At 38.3% G+C, this 27,121-nt stretch overlaps 1 long non-coding RNA gene across 2 annotated transcripts in view; it reads left to right on the top strand.

Annotated features, from left to right (window-relative positions):
* The window catches only part of LOC131129406 (uncharacterized), a 146,238-nt gene extending 131,013 nt beyond the window's left edge, over positions 1–15,225 (top strand). The window contains exon 7 of one of the 2 annotated variants that reach the window (XR_009129837.1): positions 14,703–15,225. This is a non-coding gene — a long non-coding RNA (uncharacterized LOC131129406). The remainder of the gene's footprint in view (positions 1–14,702) is intronic. The other variant, XR_009129836.1, reaches the window with a different exon arrangement.
* The last annotated feature ends 11,896 nt before the right edge of the window (positions 15,226–27,121 follow it).

Genomic DNA, 27,121 nt, shown 5'->3' with positions numbered 1-27,121 from the left:
AAGACCGACAGGAGCAAAGAGAAATAATGAGAGAAATATAGTGAAAGTGAGAGAAGCTTTGCTGCCCCACTAGTTTCTTTCCGGCTCTATGTATCATAAACACGTGATTTATTGTTGAAAATACTTTTAATCCTTCAGGGTTATACAATATCGGCTCACGACGGTGTCATGAATTGTCTTTATAGGCTTGTGTTTTCACACACTCTGCATGCGCTTAAGATCTAACCATCTTTATTTATCAACGGTCCTGAGCACCCGCATGAAGACACGTGGTGATCTCTCTTGATTAGTTACACTCAAACTTTGGAGTGTGGTTAGCACATCAGCCTCATACATAGTATAGCCCGTTGGTTCTATGTTCAAGATCTTTCTGTGGGTTGTGTGTTCTTAAGTGGCATGTTTTCTGTGTCTTATGTAAGAATAGCTGTTTAACTTGTAAAAACAGCACAAAGGTGTGCTGCTGTTTCATCATTCTGCTTTGTGTAAACACCGACACAAACAGGTGAAAGCAAATGTACCTTAACCAATGGAAAATAGTGATATTGAAATATTTGAAAGGTGTGTCCCCCATTACATTTAGTGTAAAAGTAACACTACACTACAAGAACCTCATTCATTCATTAATTTTCTACCACTTAACCTCACCAGGGTCGCAGGGGGTGCTGGAGCCTATCCCAGTTGTCTTTGGGCAAGAGGCGAGAGGCGGGGTACACCCTGGACTGGTCGCCAGCCAATCACAGGGCACATATAGACAAACAACCATTCACACTCACATTCATACCTATGGACAATTTGGAGTCGCCAATTAACCTAGCATGTTTTTGGAATGTGGGAGGAAACCGGAGTACCCAGAACACACAGAGTTGGCCGAGGGTGGGATTGAACTCGGGTCTCCTAGCTGTGAGGTCTGCGCACTAACCACTGGTCCGCCGTGCAGCCCTGCAGGAACCTCATACCAACAGAAAAATGTTGTGGTGGTAGTGTGATGGTCTTTGGTTGTTTTGCTGCTTCAGTGGAAGACTTACTATGATAAATGGAACCATTAATGGAACCAAGAGACACATTGCAAGTTATGAAGAATGCTTGATTGCATTAAAAAAGCCTCAAAAAGAAAAATCCATCATAATTTCAAAGACATCAATGCAGAACTCTACTATACCTCTACAGTTATTATACTCACTTAGCAACCCACCACAATTTTTTTTTTTTGTTTTATCACTGCGGCGCATGTTGGTGACCTTTTTGCCTTTAAGTCCACTGGACTGACAAAGCCACAGTGACTCAACATGTACAGCAGCAGTACATAGCTGCTCTGAGTTGTGGGCACTTTAATTCTGTGAACTGGTCCAACCACATTACGTTTGTTTTTCCACACCGTGCATCTGTCAGTCTTTTACATGCCTGCATAATGTAAACATAAAAAATACCAGGTTCTGGATCATAATCCACAAGCATAACTCAAATGTTGTTGGGTTGGAAGAATGTTTTGTGCGCAGCCATTACACACCCATCAATTATTTAAAACAACACTTTTCATGGGAATACGTATGTAGTGTACTCTCTCTGATCATTTCATTGGGTGCACCTGCAGAATCTATAATAATAAAGTAGGTTATTATAATATATAATAACATTCAGTCAGTGTGACTGTAGTATGACCTTCTACACTACTGCAAACTACAACATTAACAGACATTCCCATTATTATTATTATTGCTTCTTTGACATTGTCAGTCAAAACAGAAGATTCTAATCTACATTAAGGTAGAGATGATATCTTGTATTAAATTGTATGACATTGCGCCTCATGTTGTTGTTGGTAAGTGTTTTTTTAAGGTTTGTAGTGAAACATCAGTGACACCACCTCCCGGGCATGAGGAATGTGTCAAATTGCTGTCAACTATGTGTTGCTTTGTCATGAGACCACAGAGCGCTGGAAACACGTAAAGTTGTCTTTTTCGCACCTTCCACTCCTCCTGCACTCCTTCCTCCCCCTTTTCAAAAAAAAAAAAAAACCACACACACACTGACAAACACACACTCATACACACAGTGGCAGCAGTAGCTGGGCTCAAGCTACTGCAGCTGTGACCAGAACAATAGCATTCCTCGGGTTTTAAACGCCTGGCACTTAGATTGCTAACAGTCAAATTCCTGCCGCAGAGAAGCTGGGGGTTGCTATAGGACGCTGGGAGCTGTGAGAAGTCTTGTAAGGAAACCTGCAGCTGTAAAACACCGTGTGATGTGTGTTTTTATGAGTGGGTTGGATGGATGGGCTCATGGGGATGGAGGAAACACTCTTGTTCCACCTAACGTCTCATCTCCGTCGCATACCTGTCAACATTTACATTTGAAAATAAGGTACATTTCTGATGAAAATTTGATGGAAAAGTAGGAAAATTCTGTCTGGTCTTTTGTTCTTTCTACCAGAGCAGCCCAACCCCCCATTTTTAGCAGTTCAGGTCAAAAGGGTTGCTTTGTCTTTGTGCGCATCATGGGATGCTAGAGACACCTGTTGAGTCAACATGTGTGTGTCTTCCATGCACTGTCAGAAAACGATGGAGATGCATTGAAGGTGCACTGATTGCTCGGGACATTTTCTGTCAATTTTCTTTTTGAATGAATTATGCAGAAAAGTGGACACATTGTTTGGTTATTACTGGTTATAGTAGTTTGAGTTTGCCTACTTACTTACTTACACTGTAAAAATATGAATTAACCCTTCAGCCCTCGAACATGGTTGTCAAAAAAATAGAAAAAGAGATATGTATAGCTCTTCATTACTGAATTTTGACGATTTTATATGTTTGCACATCAAAAAATTAATGAATTCATTCATTTTCTACCGCTTATCCTCACAAAGGTTTTGGGGGTGCTGGAGCCTATCCCAGCTGTCTTCGGGCGAGAGGCGGGGTACACCCTGGACTGGTGGCCAGCCAATCACAGGGCACATATAGACAAACAACCATTCACACTCACATTCATACCTATGGACAATTTAGAACTGATTTGGCTACATGTGAGCACTTTTCGACAGCAAGTAACACATTTTGGCACAAAGCATGCATGTTCAATAGTCATAGCTCTCATGTTGTGATCATTGCTTCATAATGTGTCATTTTCGCACTTTACTGTTACTTAGTCAAAGTTTGTTGGGGAAGTCTTACCATTTTATGGACTTGTTTGCGACATATGCTAGTCCCTGTACTTTACACGTGTTTTTGACATTTTTCTGTTTAACTGGTGGCTTGAATTGGCGTCTGATGCTTTTGTTGGGCTTTCAGCTGATATGCATCACGTTACATGCATATATATAGCATTGATATGGTGACTATGACTATTAATTTATACCATACATACTCACAATTCAACATTTGCTGATTTTTTTTCCTCCACAAATTGTCTGTTGTGAGATGCAAATGTGATACTTATGTATAACCTCTTCTCCGATTCCATCAGTTCATCGATCGTCTTTTGTTATCATTCATTATTGTTGAGTAATGTGAAGGATATTGAAGAGAGAAGGGGAGGAGTTGAAGCTAATCTATTGCACATTTATTGCAAATGTTATTCCGAAAACTGAAATTATTGTTACCCCCAGTATTGGGAGGTTAAAACAAGAATAAAGATGATCCAAATTCTAAAATAGAAGACAGATATTTTAACATGGGTTTAATGTTGTATTTCTTCCAAATGTGGGTCTCTTTTATTGACTTTAGTCCACTCGGCACTTGCCCAACTATCAGCTAATCTAGAATAACCCCCAAAATAACAATTTTCTCATTAACAATGGCTGTTTCACAATTTAAATATAAATGAATCTAATTTAGCAAACCTCCGCTACGATGAAGGGGACTCATTTAGAGGCAATCTAAAATTAATGAGGGCATCTGGAGAGAGACAGTAGAGAGGGGCCGTGTGTGGCTTAACAGATACTGGAGTTAACAAGCTACTGTACTTTAAACACTGGGAAATCCTCATTAATTTTTTTTACTTAATGCACTACTGTACTCTGACTGTTGGAAAAGAGCTTTAGTGCTAGTTCAAACACATTGTAGGGACATTAGACTAACTCTTGGCCCTCTTGTTGTCAAAAAGCATTTAGGAATTCTAATTTTCTGTCTATCAATGTCAAGTAAATACACGCATCTGCCAGATATAATATCACCGATTTTAGACAGGGTTTTATTTGAACTTGCTCCTCATGTGACCGCTTGACATGAATAATAAAATGAGTTTGGAGTCATTTTAATCTTCCAAAAAGTTGAAACTCATTCTCATTCATACAATTTCACCACCGCTTTCCTTTAGAAAACGCTTTCCCTCGTCTGCCCAGCAGATGCCAACCAGCTCCCACAGCGACTGTTTGGTTTTGCAGGTTTAATTCCCAATGGGTTTGGGTCCAGAGTGGTTAGGCTTAGCCCTAAAGGCCTGCGAGCTTGTCAGGTGTCTCCACACATTAGCGTTGCTCTGCTCACACCCTGAGCCGACAGCACAGTGAAGCAGAGGGTGGGGTGGGGGGGCAGAAATGCTGATCTGGCATGGTGGGAGGTACACAGGGTAAAGAAGTTTTGCTTCATTAATTGTTTTTTTTTAATTGTTTATGTACTGTTGTACTGTATCAATTAACAGTCCTGAATCAACACTCTTGTCCATTTCCACCTGTTATACACATTAATAGTATTTATTACTCATTATTTGCACCAATAGAACCTCAATTTTTGTAGGATTTCAATCCATTTTCAACAAAAGTTGTCTCCAAAAATTTTTTCGTGTGCCTGGCAAAGTAGTCAGTTTGCCCACATATCATTCCGTGCTATTGAACGACTTAACAAAGCATCCACATGTTGGTTTATTTGTTCATAGAAGAGACACATCAACAACTCCTTAGCTATTTCCTAATAAGTACTATGTTCCAGTGTATTGCCTGAAAAATAACACACCGTAATATCAAAAAGTTGCCAAAATTTTGCTGAAGATCTGTTGGAATTGGTTTGTAATGTAATGGATCTTCTTCACACAAGTTGCAGAAAGTGAGCCCGACCAGTGTGTGTAATGATGATTGGACCTGCTGCTGAAGTTCACAATAAAGTCAGCAAGTATACATCTCTAACAGTCCACTCTTTAAAGTAAAGTTTGTTACGGATTAGAATGAAACAGCATCCGTTCGGCTCTCCTCCCTCCATTCGTTTTTAGATTTTGGCTGATCTATTAGAACTGTATTTTCTTATATTTGTGAGTAAAGGGCAAATTCATGTTGGACTTTCATTTTCATTTTTTTTTAACAACCATTGTGATATTTCATGTGTTTAGCAAAGTAAAATATTTCATGACATTATTCTCAAGGAAAAAGTCACATATTTTCATTGATGAATTCCTGCATCTTACCTCCTGGCCTTTTCTTTCAAATTCCTTTTACACTCATCTTTTTTATTGCAGTAAAAACAACACACTGATGGATGCTACCTCAACATTTTTTTGAGCCTTTAACCCTAAAAGCAGCTGAGTGACAACACAGCCAATTTTCCCCTGCTGGATTCGAATAAACTTGTATTGTCTGTGCACAAACAACTTCCTGCATGCAGACTTGCAGCTTGTTAATGGGGGCGGGAAGAAAAAAAAAACTCTTCCTGCTTCTGACCTCCAACCCCATCCTACCCCTCCCACACCCGCCGCTTACACAGCATGATGCATCTATAGGAGGGGAGGTGGCGGTAGAGATGGCGATAGTGTGAGGGGGGCTGCAACCAGTGGAGTTTATGTTAGGCTTTAGAATAGGACGGGGGGGGGACTTCTGTCCTGATCTAAAGTAGTGTAAGAGGAAGGGGGATGAGGGGACCTGCTGAGAGGGCTGCCTATACGCACTCCTCCTTCCTGCAATACCTTTCCCTCCATCCCTCTCCTCTTTTCACCATCCTCCTGTGTCTCCAGCTGTGGGGGTAAAGTACATTACATGCTTGCTAATCAAACCTCCATTACTAGTCTGGCGGGAAGCTCGAGCAGTCTTATCCTTGTTTATTTCTTTTGCTGCCCTTGGTGCTTTTTTCCTTTTATTATTTAAGAGGAGGACGCCATCGTCAGTCATAATATTTGCGTTACTGTACAATCAAACTAATGCAGCAATGCAAAGATCATCTACATGTAAACATGCTGTGATGTATCACAATGGGACAGACATTATAGACACTCCACAAATATAACGGCTATAAAATCTGACTGCAGTATGTATAATTTATCATTCATAATATTATCAGAGGTGTATTTAGTCACTTAGGGGCCCGAGGGAACACACTATTAGTAAAACACACACGCGGATGAGTCATATTTGTGTCTTAAATGGCTCATTTACTCTTACTATGTCCGCTTTGTTGGGTAATATGAGTGAAATCGTAACTATAGGGTTGCTAGTTCGTTTCTAAAGGGCTCTAATAATGTTAAACCCATATTTAGAAGGTAATAAATATGTTTTCTATGCTGTAATCATAAACATATTCCATTCATAAATAAAGAATTTGACTTTCTGTCAGGTCTGGCTCCAATTAACCTTGATAAATGAGGGGTGTGCGTTCCAAAACACATAGTGCAACTGCAGTATTTTAAATTATAATCTTGCCTAATTGCTGCTTACACTGTATTTATTGTATGTAAAACACTGCTGCTATACACGAATGACCACAAAACTATTTACTAATTACCCATAATATTCAGGAATGGACCTACCATTAGGCAAACACAGGCAATTGCCTGGGGCTCCAAAATTTCCAAGGGTCCCCAAACTAATTGAGTTTTTTCTTCAATTTAAAATACATGAGTGGCACTTTTTAAGATGTACTAAAGCGGTAAACTATCAAGTGTCGCTTTTTCTCATATTCACACTTGCTAGAAGATGATAAACATTAATATTTCAAATGGATTTGGGGGGGTGATACTATGTAAACATGGCTATGTAAGTAGCAACTTCAGCTGTCAGATAACAGTAAGATGTAAGATTTTAAAAGCAGGAAAAAAGTGGACTAAATTGCATACACATAAAACGTAAAATACACGTAAAAATGTAAAAAAAAAAAAAAAAAAAAAAAAGGATGTGGAGTGCCCCAATCACTAGCTTTTCCTTGGGGAGCTGAGTGGCAGGTGGACAGGAAGTGACATCGGACCTTCAGTCGGGATTGAGTTGATTCTATTAGATATTTTTATCATGGATTAATGTGCCGGATGTGAGATAATTCAAACCTGCAATGAGCGCCTGTTCCGGTGATCAAGTCCGGTGTGTGTGTGTGTGTGTCTCACCATACATGACTGAGTCATGAGTAATATTTGAGTAATATTACAATCACAAGTGTCGAATCTGAATGCTTCATATACTGTACGTATTTTTGTTAATTTAGCCTTTTTCATGCTTGAAAATGCTTAATTTAGGCAAAAAAAGGTAACATTTGCTTCAATATTTTTTTGGATTCATTCGCCATATTCAACTACAAAGCAACATGATTTAATAATGATATATTTTTTAAAAACCGTGATGGATGAAATTCAACCTGCAAAGTGGCGAGGCATGTCTGTAGTCACATTTTAAGTAAGATGTTTCAATGCCTAAAGAACAACATTCTCCAACATTACATCACACTCATTGATTCTGCTAGAATGTGTTCTTTTCATGTATTTTTTAATTCCAGTTTTACATCTTGACGATCGGCATAAACTCGGATGATCACAGCATTGAACACAGTATTGTGTAAAGCAATAAAACAGCATGGTAGGATCACATTTACAGCACGTTGTACATGTCGGTGTAAAACAAGGCTGTAAAGTTTAGCTGTCTGCTGCACCACACCGTTGTTGGATAATGAGCCATGTGATGACAGGAAGATACTTAGCCAAACAGTTACTACAAGGAGGAACATCTTTTGTGCACAATTCTTCACACCTCATATATTTTTTTAACCAAAATATTGAGTTTAATTGAATATAATTTCAATTTACACACCACAAAACACAAAAATGCTATAACTTTTATTGAGTATTCCAATTCAACGATGCCCCGGAGTGATCTCCTTCAATTAGAAGCCACACAAACTCTGGTGCTGTTTTGAATGAGCCGTAAGCCTCTTCAGAGCTGTGTGGTCTGCTCACTGTTAAGTGGATCAAAGGATGAGGTATGTACTTTGCTGCAGAGACACATCCGAGCTGTACATCTGGATTTACATAATGAAACTCCACTGAGATGATGTGCTAATTAACCGTGAGTCAAAGCTCAATGACCATAAGAGTGTGAGCTTCAATGGTATGCATTGACACCATGTGAAATATCATACAAAAAATGTTTGTGAGAGGTTTATAAATACTGTATATTTTTTATTTTACTTCCATGATGAATGCAGCGTAACAGGTTTTCTGCGTTCTCTTCCTCATTTCCCCACCTCCTCGCTTGGTAATGGGATTTACTGAGCACCTGTAGGAGTGTAGATTTTCATGGGATTATAGTCGCACTAACCCTGAGTCACCAGTAATCATCACCTCTTTCTATTTCTTGACTTCCGTCATGCACACTCAATTACATAGTGGTCCAACAAACTCTAAATAATGATATATAACTGTGAATATGACCTCTCACACACCTTTCACTTAGTTTGCTTTTATTTTTGTTTTTGCTTCGCCTAATGATACATACAGTATGCTCAGTACTAACTCAAAGTGGCTCATGAGTTCCCTTGTTTATACCTAACACATGAGTCATGCATCTAAGTGGATGGACCAATGAGCCCATTCACCAATAGGTAAGATCGGATGTCAGATTTATGAAGGGTTTCTTACTGTCAAGTGCCAGCCTGTTTAGAACATACGTATAACTTCACCAAGGTCTGCTTATAGTACCTTACTTCTTTCCTACCGCCTTCCTGTTAAATTAGCTCTCTGGTACTGCATGTGACAATGGTGGTGGTATCCCCCCTTGAGGGACAACAATCTGCGAGGACAATGGTGGTGCATTGGCGGTGGGCATTGGCAGTGGTCTTTATATGGTTGGTCTTTACCCCTCGGTTAGACTTTTTCTTGTCAGGGGAGTTAATTACCCGTCTTTTCAAATGTGAATGTTGACAGGTATGGTACTTACCAGTACCCTTAATTGCATAACTATACATATATAATACATACTCATGTTCATTGAATTGTGGACTCCTATAGAGCAGCTACACACAATAACACGCACAAAAAGCTTTCTAGATCTTCCAAGAATCTGCACGTATTTTGATTCATTTCACCTAAGGCCCGCCTCAGGGCATGCCCACTCCGCTGTGATTGGTCCCACAGCTTGTACCCGGGCACACCTATATGAGGAAGTCCTAGTTAGAAAAACCCAGCATTCAGAGCCATCCCAAACATTTTCAGGCCTCACTTCCAAGTGCACAAAGGTCATGATTTGAAACTTTGGCATTGTTTAACACAAGAAAACATCATTCTAACAATATTTATAGGTCAGAAAAGTGGAAAACACACAATAGGTCCCCTTTAAATATCATTATACCGTATACAGTCATCCCTCACTATTTTGCGGTTTGAATTTTGCAGCCTCACTTTGTACGTTTTTTTTCACATATAGAAGTTTAGCAATTTTCCATATATTTCTCTATTCAATTGCATTTGTTAGAAACTTTAAAGAGACTTTACGGACTAATTTGGGAGCTTATATAACTCCTCACTTTATCCTTGTACGACTAAGAATGCCTGACATGACTCAAAATTGGCCATGATTCAAAAGTAAGTCAGCCAGCTACCATGGAATAGGCTAGAAATTAGCACAATATATACTACAGCTGAAGTTGGGTTTATTTCTAAACGTGAAACTGGCATCGCTTTACTTGAATCAATTTGTTATGTGGGCCAATGTAACAACTTTCATCTCAAACACCAGTTCTCCCCAGTTCCAGGTCAATGACATGTAACATAGACACAATTAGCAAATATAAGCGTTAACGTAGTCTGAAATATGACGTTGTTCTCTGACCCGCCGTGAAATATGAGCTTCGTGTAGAACAACAACAAAGGTTGTCGTCATGTCAAGGTGCACGGTAGCTAAAAGTCATCGAACCAAAACAGATGCACGCACACAAGCGTGCACCCTCTCAGACAGGTGATACATCATGGAGGCGGGAGGCATGGGGTGTTCACGGGAATCAGCAAGTGAAAAGCAACGATGGACAGATGAGAGGGAGGTAAAGAGGGAACAGAAGGGTGAGGGGGGGGAGCCAGCGGGTGACAGAGGGAGCAATAAAGTGCAACGGCCAGTTGACTCAGTCCAGCTCATATTTTTAAAGTGATAATAAATTTACTGAATTACTTGTGATCATTTTTCTGTGTTGGAATTATTGATGGTTGAGATTCACACTTTATTAGCACTTTCTACCACAGCTAAATATTGACTGAGAAACCTTTTTAAGACAACAACACAAGTCCATGAAAACATCCTGAGAACCTTAACGTACTCCAAACCAGTAAAACTTCCAGTTACTGTGTAATATTATTGGAACTGAGTTATGATTATGATGCAAAAATAAATAGGCAGTTTAGCTCAAAGTCTTGTGGTTGAGATAAGAGGGGGTTAAGAGGGAGTGATGGACAGCTAGGGGGGAGCAAAGAGGGTGATGGAGGGAGGTGTGTACTGCAGCAGAAACTTCCCATGCTGGCCTCCCAGTGTGGCTACGTAATGAGGGCAAGGGACACAGACACACACACACACACACACACACATACTCGCGGACACACATTTGGGGCTGAGCATGGCCCCACGCCTGATTAGCGGCACACAAAGGTCCCAAACAGAAGTAGCAGAGGGCTCACAATGGGAGCAGGGCCTCAAGGCGTGGTTTACTTCTGCCCTGAGGGAGGGGGTGAGAGGGGTTAAGAGACGGGGAGAGAGAGAGAGGGTCCCACTGAGCTGCAGAGGGAACAGAGGGGGGAGGGTAGAAGGGTAGAGGAGGGATACAGTGGGGCAAGAGATGTGACAGACTTTGAGAAGAGTTTTGTTTTTCTCCTCATTAAGGCAAGTGGAATTCTGCTTGCAGTGTGAGGAAACCAGTTGAATGGGTCAGTGTTGTCAATGACTTGTCAGTGGTCACTGGTCCATCCAAGGTCCTGTCCACCTATGCATGAAAAGGGGTCTTTAGCTAGCTGCGTGTATTTCGTGGAATATATGGATGAGCCCAATAAAGAAAGTCAGGGTATACAGATGGCAACATTTTCAAATTAGGTCTAAGTGAAAATGTTATATATTTGTGTGTATTTGTTGGGGGCTTGTTCCTTTAATTGAAATACACAATAGATTAATGTAAATTAAGAACTAGACTATACCTTATTCTGCATCTTTTGTTTGTTTCAAGCAATTTTACATCACCGTAATGCACTTCAAAACACCAGTTAGAGCTTCTGCACCAATTTGGCATATAGCCACTGTATGAACCACTACAAATGTGTGGTTTAGGGTTATGATTTCATATGGAGCATGTTAATATTATGTATTTAGAAATACTACCCTGCTTCATTTTTAACATATTTAAGATATTTATGTTAAAGCACTTTGTTTCATTTCTTACAAGTTGAGCCCATTTACGGCTAGAGGCAGATTTCTATTGGCCCTCAGCACATTTTAAAAATACAATTAAACAAGAAAAAAAAACAGCAAAAATGTAATACAAAACAAAGAATATTGTTGCAATTTTCTGGAAATCTATGTTAGGTCAAATACCTTTTTTTCATTAAATATGAAAAACTTCTCAGCATGTTTAGATGAGTTAGTTTACAAACCAGCCTCTTTCAAGAAATGCTGCAAATGTTACACAGTACAAATTGTGTGTGAGAAAATATGTCACAAACGACAATTCCCCAACTTTACAAATTTTCTTTTTAATGTTATTATTAGGTATGTCCCATTTTGGATTTTTTTGCTGACAGCCGTCCATATTGTCCAACTTACCGATATCAGCCAATACCAATATGTGTAACATAACATATCTCTTGTGGTGGAATGAACATGTGTGTTGTATACAGCATTTTTTAAGTATCGGTTTTCATGATCGGGAAAAAAATCTGATACTAATATCAAGCAATATCGCATTTCTATGCTGATATTGGACCAATAATTATCAGTACCAATAATTATCGGACATCCCTAATTATTAGGGTTTATTAAATATTATTAGAACATCAGTGGTTTATTTGGTCTCCATACATGTTGACAATAGTATTGTTTTGCTTCAATTTGTGGGACAATAAACATTAAAAATACACCCACATTTTTTGTGATGCAGTTAAATAACATTTTGTTTGTCTATTCATGCATAATTTTTATTGTACCCCTACTGTCTATGTACTTCATTTAAGAATAAACATAATTAATAAATATTATAGAGCAATGACTGATGAGTATAACCTATTTTTTTTCCAGTGAGGAGCAAGGAGCGCTGTAATCTTCCCTCTACAATTAGCTGCACTGTCCAGGACGCCACTACACTTCATTAGCAGAGGTTTTTCTCATTGTCACAATCGACATAGCATGAAAAACGAGACGATTACCTCTCCCAATTTTCTGTAATTATTAATACAAAAGATAATTATAAATTTATATTCTAAACATCTCTGATGGTGCCGTGGCGAGGATGAGAGTATATTAAAATGGGGGGGTAGTTGAGTAATTCCAAGACTATTTATTTTTTTTCTGTCTCAGAAATGTCCTGTTTTTCCAATTACTTAATGCTATTTAAATACACTCAAGCTGACACATACACACACATACTAATGGTCCTCCGAAATAAGTCACACAATAATTGTATTTGATAAATCACAAAGGGAATCCATCAAGAGGAAACTAGCTGTACTAAAATGAGAATAGACAAAAAAAAAAAAATAAGGCAGAGGCCTTTAATTTTAAAAACCGAGCTGTTTGAAGAGATGCTCTACAAATTATTCCTCTCATTTTTGTAGGATTTGAATTATAGCACAACCCTGTGAAACACTGGAATATTACAGTGCAGAGAAGATATGATATAAAAAGGGGAGAATTGACGAATCTTCAACCCAAATTTGAATAAGTTGATATGAACAGAATAGGGAATTGTTTGTTCCAGAATTACATCAAGAAAGCTCTATAAAGGCTTGGACAAGTTGGATGTGGACAAACATAAAAACCCTGACCTCAACCCCCATCCATCTCTGAGGTGATCGTAAAGAGATTGTGAGCCCAGCAACCTCAGTTACCTCTTATCTCATCAATGCGATGCTCTTGATGAATGGACTAAAATCCATCAGACTGTCATCTTAAGGAGGGAGTACTGTCATAACATTTCCATATTTTCTTGCATTTTTAGTTTTTGTAGGCATAACGACATAATTTTTATACCAATTTCCCACATTTTAAGTGAAGTATACATGTGGCATTATGATGCACCTCCATGAGCCAGAAAGCAGAAACAAAGACAAGGCCTTCGGGAGAACCCGGAGCTTAAAAACCCTCTTCTGTCTGTAAAATATCCTAGTTTTGAACACATGTCCCGCTGGTGAAATATGTAACTACAAAGATGTGTCAGCATTGTTCAGTAAACATTGAGAATGCTCTACAAGCTGCAACTATTCCACTAACAAACCCGAGGTGTCCAAAGTGCAGCCCAAGGACCATTTTCAGTCCACATCTTGTTTTATTTTATTGATCTGTGACATATTCTAAAATTAAAAATTAGTTTCCAAATCCCCTACGTCACTTTACATTATAACAATTTATTCATTATTCAAGCTGGTAAGTTATTCTTCATAGTTATGTAGAAAGTGCATCCTTTATTGGAATGGAATGGCCTTTTTAATTCTCATTATACAAGATGTACAACGAGATTGGAGAGCTTCTCCTTTCAGTGCAGTAGTCAAGTTAAAAAAAGTATATAAAGTATAAAAGTAGAGTAAAAAAGACAATTTAACAAGATATATACAAGATATCCAACATATACACATAGTATTGCACAGGAGCATATGCAGGAGCAGACATATTGCAGATATATTAATTTTAGTGCAATGATAAATGGGTCATAGTGCAAATAATGACTGGTGTATACAGATGAGTAAAGTCACATATGAGTGTATTGTATTGGGTTGTTAAATAAAACAAATATGATTGAGGAAGTAACAGAGGCAGTGATGGAAATATTGCACATTTGCATTATGCTAATGACCGGGTACGTTGTATGTCTCAGTTATTATAGGCCACATTCTCCAAAAGTTGAAAAATAAACCTTGAGTGAATGATGACAAACTGTTCATGTGTGTTCTCTTGCCACTGCTGTGCAAAATGAGAAGCAAAAATGATTTTCCACTTGTGAGAGGCTTCTCCGATACATTTCCTAAGGCTTTCCTAAGACATTATAGAAACTGGTGTGTGTGTGTGTGTGTGTGTACCTGACTCTACGCAGAAACCTGATCTATCCAAATAGTGTTCTCTCTGATGTATTTATTAATTTCTAACTGAATTACCAAACCGTCTAAACATTTAAGATAAATCATAAATGCATGGAGCATTTCTCCCAACTCTTCTTTTACCATTATTCCTCAAAAGCAGTGTCCCTTCCCTTCCCTACACGGATGCCTTCATCCTACGTGGATGATTGCACCGAGCGAGAGAAGACTTTCATGTGGATACACTAACCTGTCTGTATCTCTCTTTTGTGTAGGAGCTGTTACTGAAGGTGTTACATCAGACCAATGGGCCACCGGGCGAAGATGCTGACATCACACAGACACACATTCACATCATCACAAGTGGACACATCTTATGGGTGTCTAAGCCAACTCCTGGCGGAAGCGAATTAAAGTCAATGAAACTGAACTGATCTTAGCTGAAGCAGGATTGTGAAAGTCGCTGCTTGATGTGTGGAGGAAAAAGATGACACTAAAAATATTGATGCAACAATTTGGAATGAATTTGATTGGTTGTTTGGAGCAGGAGGTTGCAGTGGAGATGCTTTATTTGAATACCATATGTCAGGGGTCGGCAACCTTTTGTGCCAAAGACAGCCATGAAAGTAAATTTTTCCGAATGTATTTCCATAAGAACCATATAATGCTTATTGTACTGAAGCTAATCAATAAATAAAATATTTCTTATCATGAGTGTGACTTCCGATGCTGCATGGTTTTGCTGATGCTGTTGTAGTCTGGTTGATTACGTGGTTAAGTTAAGCTTAATGCAGGCGTGAATGCTTCAGTTGACTTGCCATCATGATGGTACGATCATGATTTTCATTTCTTTGATTGTTTTGTCTTTATCCAAAAAGTCAAAAAAACTTAATTCGCCAATCATCGTTATATATTAAACGCACCGCCAAACCTGTCCATTTCATGTTGAAATATACGGTTATCCTCAGTGTTTGTGCTGCGAAGTTCAACTCTTGACCACTCAATGACTCGGTAGGTTACCGTATTCTAAAATAAAAAAAAATTGGTTTGCAAATGGTTTCCAAATCCCCTACGTCACTTTACATAATAACAATTTATTCATTATTCAAGCTGGTAAGTTATTCTTCATTGTTATGTAGAAAGTCCATCCTTTATTATAGGCCACATTCTCCAAAAGTTGAAAAAAAATTATAATCATGCATTGGTGTCTGACTGGAAACTACCAGAAGGACAGCCATTTCCGGTAGAAAATAAACAAAAGAGGGATACATAATGTGACAATTTGCGAGAAAACCAAAACGCTTTACCCTTTAACCTTCAGAAAACAAACAGGCTCTAACCAGGACCTAAAATATCTAAGAGTTTAAAGTTGAACAGATTGCCAACTGGCAGTTGCACTAAATACTACACATGAGTGTCAGCCTCAAAGGTGCCTTTAAGGATGCTGGATAACATGACAGAATGGACAGGTAAAATCTTACCAATACAAGGGAAAAAAATCATACAGTATTATTGTAGTGTTTATGTTCTGCCTCACTATGTCAGAATACACACACAGACAAACTCACACACACTCGTACGTTCAGAGTGAGAACAGTAGCCCCTGGTTATCTACAGCAATGAGTGTAAATGATCACATGGCTGTGGTCATAACCGTGCAGCTTTGCAGGCAACTGATGGAAGATGACACTACGTGAGTGAGTGTGTGTTTGTGCCTAATCATTTTATACTTCTTATGTCACTCCCATTCTCATCCTCCAACCCCCCCCCACCCCACCCTTGTGTCTTCCTCCTCTTCTTCAATGCCTCGGGTGATGAAACCGATTCTATTACACTATTTGCTTCTACCCCCACAAGCTACACACTCTCTCTCTCACATGCACACACACACACACACACGTTTGCACACTCTCAAGAACTATATTAGTGTGTTTAACCTTATTGATCAGGTCATTGCCTTTTGACACAGATCAAGCTGATCAATCACTGATATCTCTGTTTGCTGGGTGGAGATGAGCTGATAGTGATGGATAGCAGATTAATCAGTAAACATAGTCAAGTGAGTAAAAATGGTACAGCGATGATAGTTGTACATAATTCAGTTGTCATTACTGGTGATTAGGCTGTGCGGCCCATTGTTGCTCTTGATCACTATATATTTACAAACCACAGTCATCACTTGCCACTTTGCGGTTCAAATGTAAATGAACTAAAATAGCAATATAAGGCATTCAAAGGACACATTCAAAAATGATGTAGTCATCTACATTAGTCACTAGATGTCAGTATTGTTACTGTAATGTTGGAAAAAACTTTATCACCGTAGCAACAGGCTTTTATCAGACGTTTAAATGATCTCACAACAGGCACAATAATCAACAACATTCATAATTTAATAATCAATAACAATAATGAAAAAGTTATCTTCTCATTCCGGGTGTCAGTGGTACAACACACTTTGTTTCGAAAAAGTAAATTGGAGAGGCGAACTAATTAGATTGCTATGCTAGCAGTGGCTATCTATTTTATCTCTGCAGTGATCCCGTAGCCTGCAAAATGCACAAATAGGGGTGTAAAAGTGATTATTTGGTTCTATAGAACTCAAATAATGTTAAAACCCAAAAGTCATAGAAAGGTTTTCTATGCTCTAAAAACAAAAGTAGTCCCTTTAGTCATATGGAATCATACTTAGCGGAAATTCACTTATTGCCGTTAACTGTGACAAACAAGGGACAACTGTAATGTTATAAAATTTTATTTGGAAGGTTCTAAACACGTTTTCTATGCTCAACTATCGAAAAATTAGATTGATAAATAAGAATCCTACTTTGCTGAAATTAGTAGTAGTAAGAATCATACTATATTTTGGTGTAGGACTGTATAGTATATTTTTATTATTACACGTATACAGTATGTGCCAACTAGATGAGGGAAGTGAATGTGGCTTCACATCCACACTCACAGACAGTGTAATTGAAAACCCACACCTTTCACAATGTGAAATGCCCTCAAGGGCTGTGGAATACTCTCACCATTTCACCTCAGAGGAACAACTAGATAAAAAAAAAATAATATTACAGTTCATTTTTGAGGTCAGTCAGAAGGCAGCGTCGTCAGACATCACTGAGTCTCTCCGTGCATGTGACTTTATTACATAAAACCATAAGAGGACCCCTTTAATGCTGTTATTTTTGGAGCTTTGAATAACAAAAAATATATATAATAATTGATACACTTTAAAATCTGTGAAGGCATTTATAAATAATAGCCCATTTATTGATGTAGTGTTTTTCAAGCACTTTTGGGTCGAGGTTCGATACATTGAGGAATATTTATGAATGTTTGTTTTCCTAAAGACTATTTACTTGACACCAACTCTGAGCATTCGTGAACCCAAACTATAAAAGCAAGTGGGCAGGGTGTCAAAGTACCATCTATATTTTTCTGTAAAAAAAAAACAAGACGATACCGTACATTACCAGTGAACAGCTCAGGATGAAGTGAATGTCGTCTTGTGTGCTGATGTGTGTAATTGTATTTGGAGCATGAAGAACAAAAAGACTTTAAGGGACACTCAAGGGATTAAGGTCATTTCTGTCAGTAAATCGTATATTAGCAGTAGCAAAGGACAATAGTAGACAGTGTGGCAGTCCTCACTCTGACATCGAGGGGCTATATTGCTCAAATAAACAATTACACTCGTATTGAAAGGGGAATTGATGGTGTAGAAGGCAGATTGTGATTAAGTTAAGCATCGGGTACAAAAGTCGATTCCTAACCAGAAAATACCGTGGATGTTTAGGAAATGTCAAAATTAGCATTTTGCACTGGAGGATTGTAAAACATATTGTAAGTAGAACCAAAATTAGAGTGTGTTACGACCTTCTGATGACAAAGGCAAGAGGCTTTCTGTCTTGACTTGACAGGGTTGTTGAAAGCAAGATTATTTCTGCCGAATTTGGATGCAGCAAGACAGTGATTTATAACATATCCTGAGGCTTATGGTAGAAAAAAGTAAAGTAGTACACAAAAAAATCAAGTATTACTCACTGCAGGCCCAAAAAACATAAGAAAATTACCCATCATCCACCATTCCTATGGGACACAAGAACACACATCTTTCATTTTGTGTGTTCTAGATAACCAACTTGCGCTGGCAATTTTTCGATAAAACGCAACAGTCACATTCCTGATAGTATGTAAAAACTGAACACATTAATATGACACAGCACATAGCAACTAATGCTATTTCCGTCAACTACTCATAATAACAGACTTTGTGAAAGTTACTGCCAACGACTACTCTGGGAAAACCAGATCCGGAACCTTCTCTTTTTGAGTCTGAATATACAAAGAATGAGGGAGGGTGAAACGTCGTACCAGACAGTCAGCACCGGTGTCGGCATGACTTGGTGGTGTTAACGTGGAGCTTGCCAAGCCATGCCAACAGAAATGGAGTGTTTCTGCCGCGCTGACTGGCACACAGTGTTACCATCAATGGGAATGCTTTGTGTATCTGGCAAGGAGGACACTGCTCCAAGAGACTGCATCACAACCAACAAAGAATTGCAAACAAACCCTTGAATGGGAGAAACGCTTTTCCACCTACCCAAAATCAACTGGAAAAAAAGCACCAAAGGCCAGCTGGACCAGATGACGTTGATTCTGATACATGTTTGTTCTTGTTTTCCATAAGGATTGTGGATGATGGGAAAAATTGCAAATGAAGTACATGTTTCCTTTAATGATGGAACTTCAGGTCAATATGGAGATGTTACTGAATGAAACTATGAAAATGATTTTGGTAGTTGGTAGTATACTGGACTCTGATGGGCTGGTTCGGTCCAGTGCAGACATCTTCCAAAATTGATGAGTGAATAAATCAGTGTTTCACAGATACATCATGGGTTTTTCCTTGGCTCATATTTCAACTATTCATCCAATACAAGCAAAAACTTGTTGGCACTAATTCCCTATAAAGACCTTTCTGATTTAGCAATGCTGAATTAGTACTACTGTATATTCAAGCTTAGGTGGCAATGTTGCAATCTATTTGTAATGCATTCTTCTGTTGTTCTAGTCTCTCCTGCTGTATTTCCAGTGCGTAACAATCTCACACTCTTAAAGCCTCTTCCGACACATGACCTAATTTATCAAACAATGCATTTTTCCATTGACGATGTAACTCATTTAAACTCTTTGTTTACCTGTTTTGTTTTGTTGTCATTGGAGATATTTGGTACTGGAAATATAATTGCAGAATGTTAATCAAAACCTGAATTCATTTCAACTCATTTGAACCCCAAATGATCTTAGCTCATAGCACCAATGCTATAAATAAACCACCCTTAATAAACAGCCCTGCCCAAACCCTATGACGCATGGTGAAAGTATGTTTAACTGCCAAGTGCAAACAAAGCAGACTAAGGAACCTTCCACGATGAAAACTCGGTCTGAAATCTTGAAAGTCGTCATTTTGGCCAACAGCTTCTGGAATAACTGTCATTTTGACTGACCAAGTTCAAAATCAACAATAATCTGTGTTGGGACATGTTTTGCAGTTCTTTGCAGTTCAAATTTTGCACCTTCACTATGTCATGGTTTTCCATATATATTTATATTAATGAATAAATTATGCTGTTTCGTGATTAAATATGACCTATTATTAGTAAAAAAAAACATATTTTATATAACAATATTAACATATTGTTGTTGCTTAAATTAAGCATTTTCATGCATACAAAAGGCTAAATGAACTAAAATCCAAACACAAGGCATTCAGAAGATGTTTTCAAAGATGCTGTGAATGATATGTAGTTTTCCACACTGGCCACTAGATGTCTGTAATGTTCATTCATTCATTCATTCATTTTCTACCGCTTTTTCCTCACGAGGGTCGCGCGGGGGTGCTGGAGCCTATCCCAGCTGTCTTCGGGCGAGAGGCGGTGTACACCCTGGACTGGTCGCCAGCCAATCACAGGTCTGTAATGTTCATTGGGACAAAAAAGCCAGACTCTCACAACAGGTCCAATAATCTCTAATAAAAATCCCTAATAAAAACACAAGTGGTTGTAACCCATGGCAAGCTAAAATGCAACTCTGCACCCCTGATGTCACTTCCTGTACACCCGGCACTCAGCTCCTCTAGGGAGCACATTTATAGTAACACACACAAGCACAAGTCTATTGCTTATTGTCTCTTTTGTCTACTATTTTGAGTAATACGGATGTCAAGTTGACTATGGGGGTGTTAGTTCATGTCCAGAGGGCTCTAATAATGTTGAAAACCGTATTTAGAAGATCATAAACAGGTTTGTTATGCTCTAACTACAGAACTATTTGATTTATAAGTAAGGGATCCTACTTCTTTTCACCATTTGATTAATAATGCCCCTTGTTAGGATGTTTCCGTAGTGTGGTCCTAATATGTGTCATGAGTGGATACATCTTCACTACTGACCAGTTTTATGTGTTGACTTTAAGCTCATTCAACTTTTGCATCTTCTGGGACTCCCTCTTGCGTATCTCTTAAGCAAAGACTCAGACCGCATCAATCTTTTTTTTTAAAGCATTACCAACAAACCACACTGTGTAAGAAGTATTGGCCAACTGGTTTTACAGGATATGGAGGGAACTCCTCTTGATGAGGACTTCATATTGGTTCAATGTTCCACTTTTCTTTTCAAATATTGCACTCAAGTACACATTTTTTGATCATTTTTATTGAAAAGGTCAATCTGATGCCTTTCTATAATACTGCATAATCGTTTCAATGCAACGCAGAGAAATAAGTATGTATAGCGAAAGGCAACTTAATACACCAGTGGAGTTCCCTTTTCCACACAAACAAACATGAACAGCGTAGAGAGGGAGAAAGCAGACACACCTGAGAACCTGCATGTTCTGTTTGAGGAGGGAGACCTGTTGTTACCTGCCTTTAGGCTGGGTTCACACTCGCACACACGCAACAAGGACACACTCGCTCTGTGGCTAAACAAACCAACCACCCAGCTGTGTGTGACTGTGTGTGTGTGTTTGTGTGTGGACAGGCGGACCCTCCATCAGCATCCTGTCACACACAAGATGTTTATCCAATTTGTCAAGATAATCTTTCCTCAAACTGGCTGCCAAGTAGACTGCCTGGTCTCATACTCACACACACACACACACACACACACACACACCTGGGGGAAGGTTCACCGATACCCACTGCTTGACCTGAAATGGAGGCCCTCGCTTCCATCTTGATGATGGCATGTGATTTGCAGCATAGCACACATTGCTTCAAATTGACCGCGAAAAGTGTACAAATAAGGTGACCAGGGGCTGCTGGTAAAATGTCACTAATAACACATAATAATATATAACACAATAATAATAACTCACATTTCTGAACTTGGAGTTGAAGTTTTAAAATAATTACAATATATGATACTATTATGAGAAAAAAATGACATCATTCAGTGGCATAAATTTGAAATGTTAAATAAAAAATATGTTTAAGTCATTTATTATTATTATTATTCTTATTATTATTATTATTCTTATTCTTATTATTATTATTATTATGTAATGAATAATGTGTATTTTTTACACTTTTCTACACTTTACATTTTAAGTTCCATTTATGGAAAATTAGGTTGTGTCAAAATATTGTGGCATGAAAGTCATAATTGTTAGAAAAAAAAAACAAAAAAAATGTAGAATGTAAAAAAAAACTGTAATTTTATGAGCATGAAAATACAATCATAAAAGGAAATGTATGTCATTTTACTAAGAGAGTTGATATATGAAAGAAAACATTCTTTGTGCCCATGGTGGGTTATTAGGCAGTCACACTGACAGTGAGTCAGCAACACATAGGATGTCAGGGCACTCGATGCCTCAGAATGATACAGTACAGGTAAACCAACCTTGCTTGTTACGTGCGATAATGTACAAAAACCAAGGCAAATTTTGATGAAAACCAAGGTTTGATTATTAAGTATGTCCTATTCTTGAAGCAAGCAACCTGTTTTACTGGTTTAGTTTGATCAATTCAAGCTCTGGTGACTTTGTAGTAATAGTAGTAGTAGTACACATTTTCACACAGTCCACTTGAATGCTTCATCAAACTTGCCGTTGCGTCTCATACCTGGGAACATTTTGAGGTGACCAACCCACCAGCGTTTCCAGAAATAAAGTCTGATATTTTCTATCCAGGATTAAAGCTAATGTTGTCAGTTTTACTCATACAAAAAACGGCACAGTGATTTACATAAATAAGCAATAAACACCCAAGCAACACATGAACACGCAGACACGAATGCATAATTGCAGCTAAGCTCCATATGACACACTCATACGCTCAGACACACACACATGCACGGAGTCAAAAAATCCTGGAATGTAGCAAAGCTGATGATTTTCTAATGAATAGTTTCATTGGCTATGGTGAGGATTAGTGTAAAGGGATTGGAAGGGTATATTTACGTGCTTTTAATGATTTCACAACTTTATATTTAGAGCCGCACCTTATCAGTACCAATCATCTCTCAGCTTGGAAAACAAACCTTAGAACCGAGGAAAGACACAATTACACGCCTCTGCCACACACACACACACACACACACACACACACACTGGTCTGTCACCTCCGACACTGTCTGCAAAGTTAATGTGTAACATATTAAAATGGCGTTGGGCGGTAGAGATGAAAGTCACAAGCCCATCCCTCATCAAACATATTAACACTTTAACTTAAAAGTTGAACTTTTATAAAAGGAATATGTTGAAAATCCTCACCAGCAATCCAGCACTAAATAATACTTCTTGGCTTGAAGAATTATTAAAGATTTATTTGTGATTAAACGTTAAAGCTGCACGTCTGTTAAAACATGTCGCCTGTTTACGGATTGGCTTTAAGTTCAGTAGGGGCGGGATTTGTCTTGCTGCCGTCATATGGAAGAAAGGGAGGATCTTTTGGAGACAAATCAATGTGTTATGGCCTCTAAAGATTGAGTCAATTAATCTGTGGATTAAACCACGGTACAGTACTTGAGTCAGAGAGAAGGACATTGATATATTGAATGATATGGATTTCTATGCACTTCTCAAACTGAAAGGTCAATCATAATTTTACAGTTTCGAGAAAGATACTTCACAGCATGTTCATCATTCAGCAAAGTGAATAACATTGACAATGTTTTTTCTTTCAAATGAAACTTAAATGAATAATATTAGTAAAAGAGTAAAGCTGACTCAAATAGACAACCAATAGAATGTTCATTTGTCCTTCATATAGATGACTTGAATATATTTGTATTGATATAGTGTTTGACCCCTTCCTTATTTCTTTTTTTAATGTTTTTCACACTTGAATTTTTCACATCCTCCAACAAATTTCAATATTAGTCAGTAGCCACGTTTACATGAGGAGTTTTTCCTCTTTCCGAATGACTTTTCCGAAAACAATGGTATACATGAAAAGGAATATTCCAATCTCTTGTCTACATGTGCCGTTATAATCAAACAGAATAGTCAATGGGGCAGTAAAGCGTAAACATCATCGACTTTTTCTTTCACTTGTTGGAATAACTCCTTATTGACAGTTTTTCCGTTCGTCGAGTCTTGAAATTCAGTTTAAATCATGCCGATTGTTCACCTCTATTTTTAAAAGTGAAGAACGTCTCGAGCTGCGTGTTACATCATATATGAGCATGTGTTGAAAGAACACACCCGGGATGAATTTAAACAGGAAAAGATCAAATTCAATCTTGCTAATATTTTATAATTAAACGCTGGACATGTTTTATATAGATATATATTTTCTTTTTTAATAAAACTGGACTTGTGAATAAAGTATAGAAGGGTTTAGATTTTGTTCCACAGGTGGCGGTAATGCACACCGAAAGCTAATAAACAATAAACACCAGAAGAAGAAAAACACGATAAAGAAGAACGCACCTTGACAATTTTCTGTTTGAGCGGGTACAAGATACCTCAATTGGATTGGGGAAAGGAATATTCCACCCCTGGGAATCCGATTATATGTTCATTCGGATTGGCACTTTTATTTCGGAATGAGATGTATACAAAGGTTAAATTCTTTTAGTTTGAGCAAATAAACCGAATGTAATTGGAATATTTGGGTCCATGTATACGTGACTACTGACAACACAAGTGAACAAACAAAATGCAGTTTTGAAATGAAACTTTTTATTATTTTAAAGGGAGAAAAATCTACATGGCTCAGAAATACCCCAAAAGTGCCGCGACAACACATCCAAGAAGTCACAAAAGACCCCACATCAAACAATCAAACAACCACAGCCCATATTTGGTGGTCTGGTGCCGTTTTGCTGCTTCAGGACCAGGAAGACTTGTGATAAATGGAACCATGGATTCTATTCTATGTCTACCAAAAAATCCTGAAGAATGACCTCAAGCTGAAACCAGCTTGGGTTCTGCAGCAGGACAATGATCCAAAACACACCAGCAAGTCCACCTTGAAGACATTGGAGTGGCCTAGTCAAAGTCCTGACCTTAAAAAGGCCTCCAATGTGGCTGAATGACAACAATTCTGCAAAGATGAGTGGGATAGAATTCCTACACACTCGTTGCAAGTTATCACAAACGCTTGATTGCAGTTGTTGCTGCTTAGGGTGGCCCAACCACTTATTAGATTTAGAAGGCAATTACCTTTTCACACAGAGCCATGTTTTTACTCCCTTTTGTCATTTCAAAACAGCATTTTGTGTTCAGTTTTGTTGACTCAAAATAGTGAGTGTGTGTTGATGGACCCTCACAACGTCAATAATCCCCATTTAGCTACGTATAACAGACAATTCACCAATAGAAAGCATAGAAGCGGCTAAATAGTAAATCATGCTTATGATCCCTTAAAAACGTAATTTTGTTGACTTTATTGAGAAGTACTTGCAGCAGATGAATACGTACTGCATGCTGAAAGAACGCAGTGTGCTGTATCCATTTTGTCACACGCTGCAAATGAAAACAGTGCAGGCCCCATTCACAGCTATACAGTGCTTATTAATTAACTTTTTGCACTTCATTATGTCCCCCAAGCGTAAGGCAGTCTCCTCTGGTGGAAATGCGTCTCGGAAAAGAAAAGCCAACACAATGGAAGTGAAAATTAACATAAGGCCATAAATTAAAGAATGAATGTGTTTATTGAAAATAACTTTGATCGTCATTTATTATGTTCCAAAATGAACATACAGTTAAACAACAAGCTATCTACATAGGCTACTACGCTTGAAGACACCAGTACTAACATAACATAGCATGCTGGTCCATCAATATTATTGATTAATAAATGTTATCCAGGGTCACCATGGAAATGGTAAAGGGTGGATCTCCTCGAGCAATATTCTCTTCCAAGACACTGAACACATCATTTACCACCAATGTACCCATCAAATCAAACAGTTTAACAAACAGTAGTTAGAGTCTGAGCCCATCACTTGTTTTATTGTTTTTGTGACCTTTTTCACAGCAACTGTCACTCAGTAATACAAAAATTTGGACAACAGACGCAATAAGCAGGATTATGCAACAAAAACAAACCAAACCAAAGCTATTTTGACTAGACTTGGGTGTATTCTTTAACTTAACTGTATTCTTGGAAGGTGCAGAGGACAAATAAAGACCTTGGACACCCTTGTTTTAAAGTATTTAAAGCATAACACCAAACCCAATGGTTACCCACAGTGTCTCATGTTCCATACACAGCTAATTTCTAGAGTTGAAAAATCTGGAGTTAAAGTCAAAAGAGTGAAAGAGTTGAATTTTTGAAGTTGATTTTTTTTAACCCTAGTAGTCATTTTTTGGAGTTGATTTCATGGGACCTGCACTGACACACCCCTGGAGTTGGTGAGTAACTGTTTTTTTTTTTTTGTATTACCGCCGTATGTGGCTCACAAAAGAAGCTCTTTTTTTTCGTTTTTTGCTCAGTTTGTTGACAAAAACTACTTAGCGTTAGCTAACCACCTTTCTGTTCATCATTCCTGAGAAAGTTTATTGTTCTTCAGTCTGTGTCTGCCTGTCGAAAACGGTAAGGAAAGAAACAATTCCAAGTAGCGCCAACACGGTTATGCGAAATAGCTTTCTTTTTATAAGTCAGGGTTAGATAGGCTTTATCATACAATGTTTTTTATATTTCTGTCGTAAAAATGACTGTGTTTAACTGTGAAACAGCGGAGACAGGCGTGGCACGGCGGTGAGTGGTTAGCACGCAGACCTCACAGCTAGGAGACCAAGGTTCAATTCCACCCTCGGTTATCTCTGTGTGGAGTTTGCATGTTCTCCCCGTGCATGCGTGGGTTTTCTCCGGGTACTCCGGTTTCCTCCAACATTCCAAAAACATGCTAGGTTAATTGGCGACTCCAAATTGTCCATAGGTATGAATGTGAGTGTGAATGGTTGTTTGTCTATATGTGCCCTGTGATTGGCTGGCGACCAGTCCAGCTGGGATAGGCTCCAGCACCCCCTGCAACCCTCGTGAGGAAAAAGCGGTAGAAAATGAATGAATGAATGTCAGTGTAATAATTTTTTTCATATAAAATTAATGTCAACTCTAAATAGTGTTAAATTAACTATATATTAAGTGTTGGCTTTTAACACCGGTTAAGAGTTAATAATATATAAATCAACTCCATTCAAGAGTCACATTTTACTCTCTAAAGATTAGTAT

The sequence above is a fragment of the Doryrhamphus excisus genome, chromosome 5, assembly GCF_030265055.1.
Source record: "Doryrhamphus excisus isolate RoL2022-K1 chromosome 5, RoL_Dexc_1.0, whole genome shotgun sequence".
NCBI classification, from domain to species: Eukaryota; Metazoa; Chordata; class Actinopteri; order Syngnathiformes; family Syngnathidae; genus Doryrhamphus; species Doryrhamphus excisus.
Note: the sequence above shows the minus strand (reverse complement) of the source record. Positions and strands in the feature narration are given on the sequence as shown.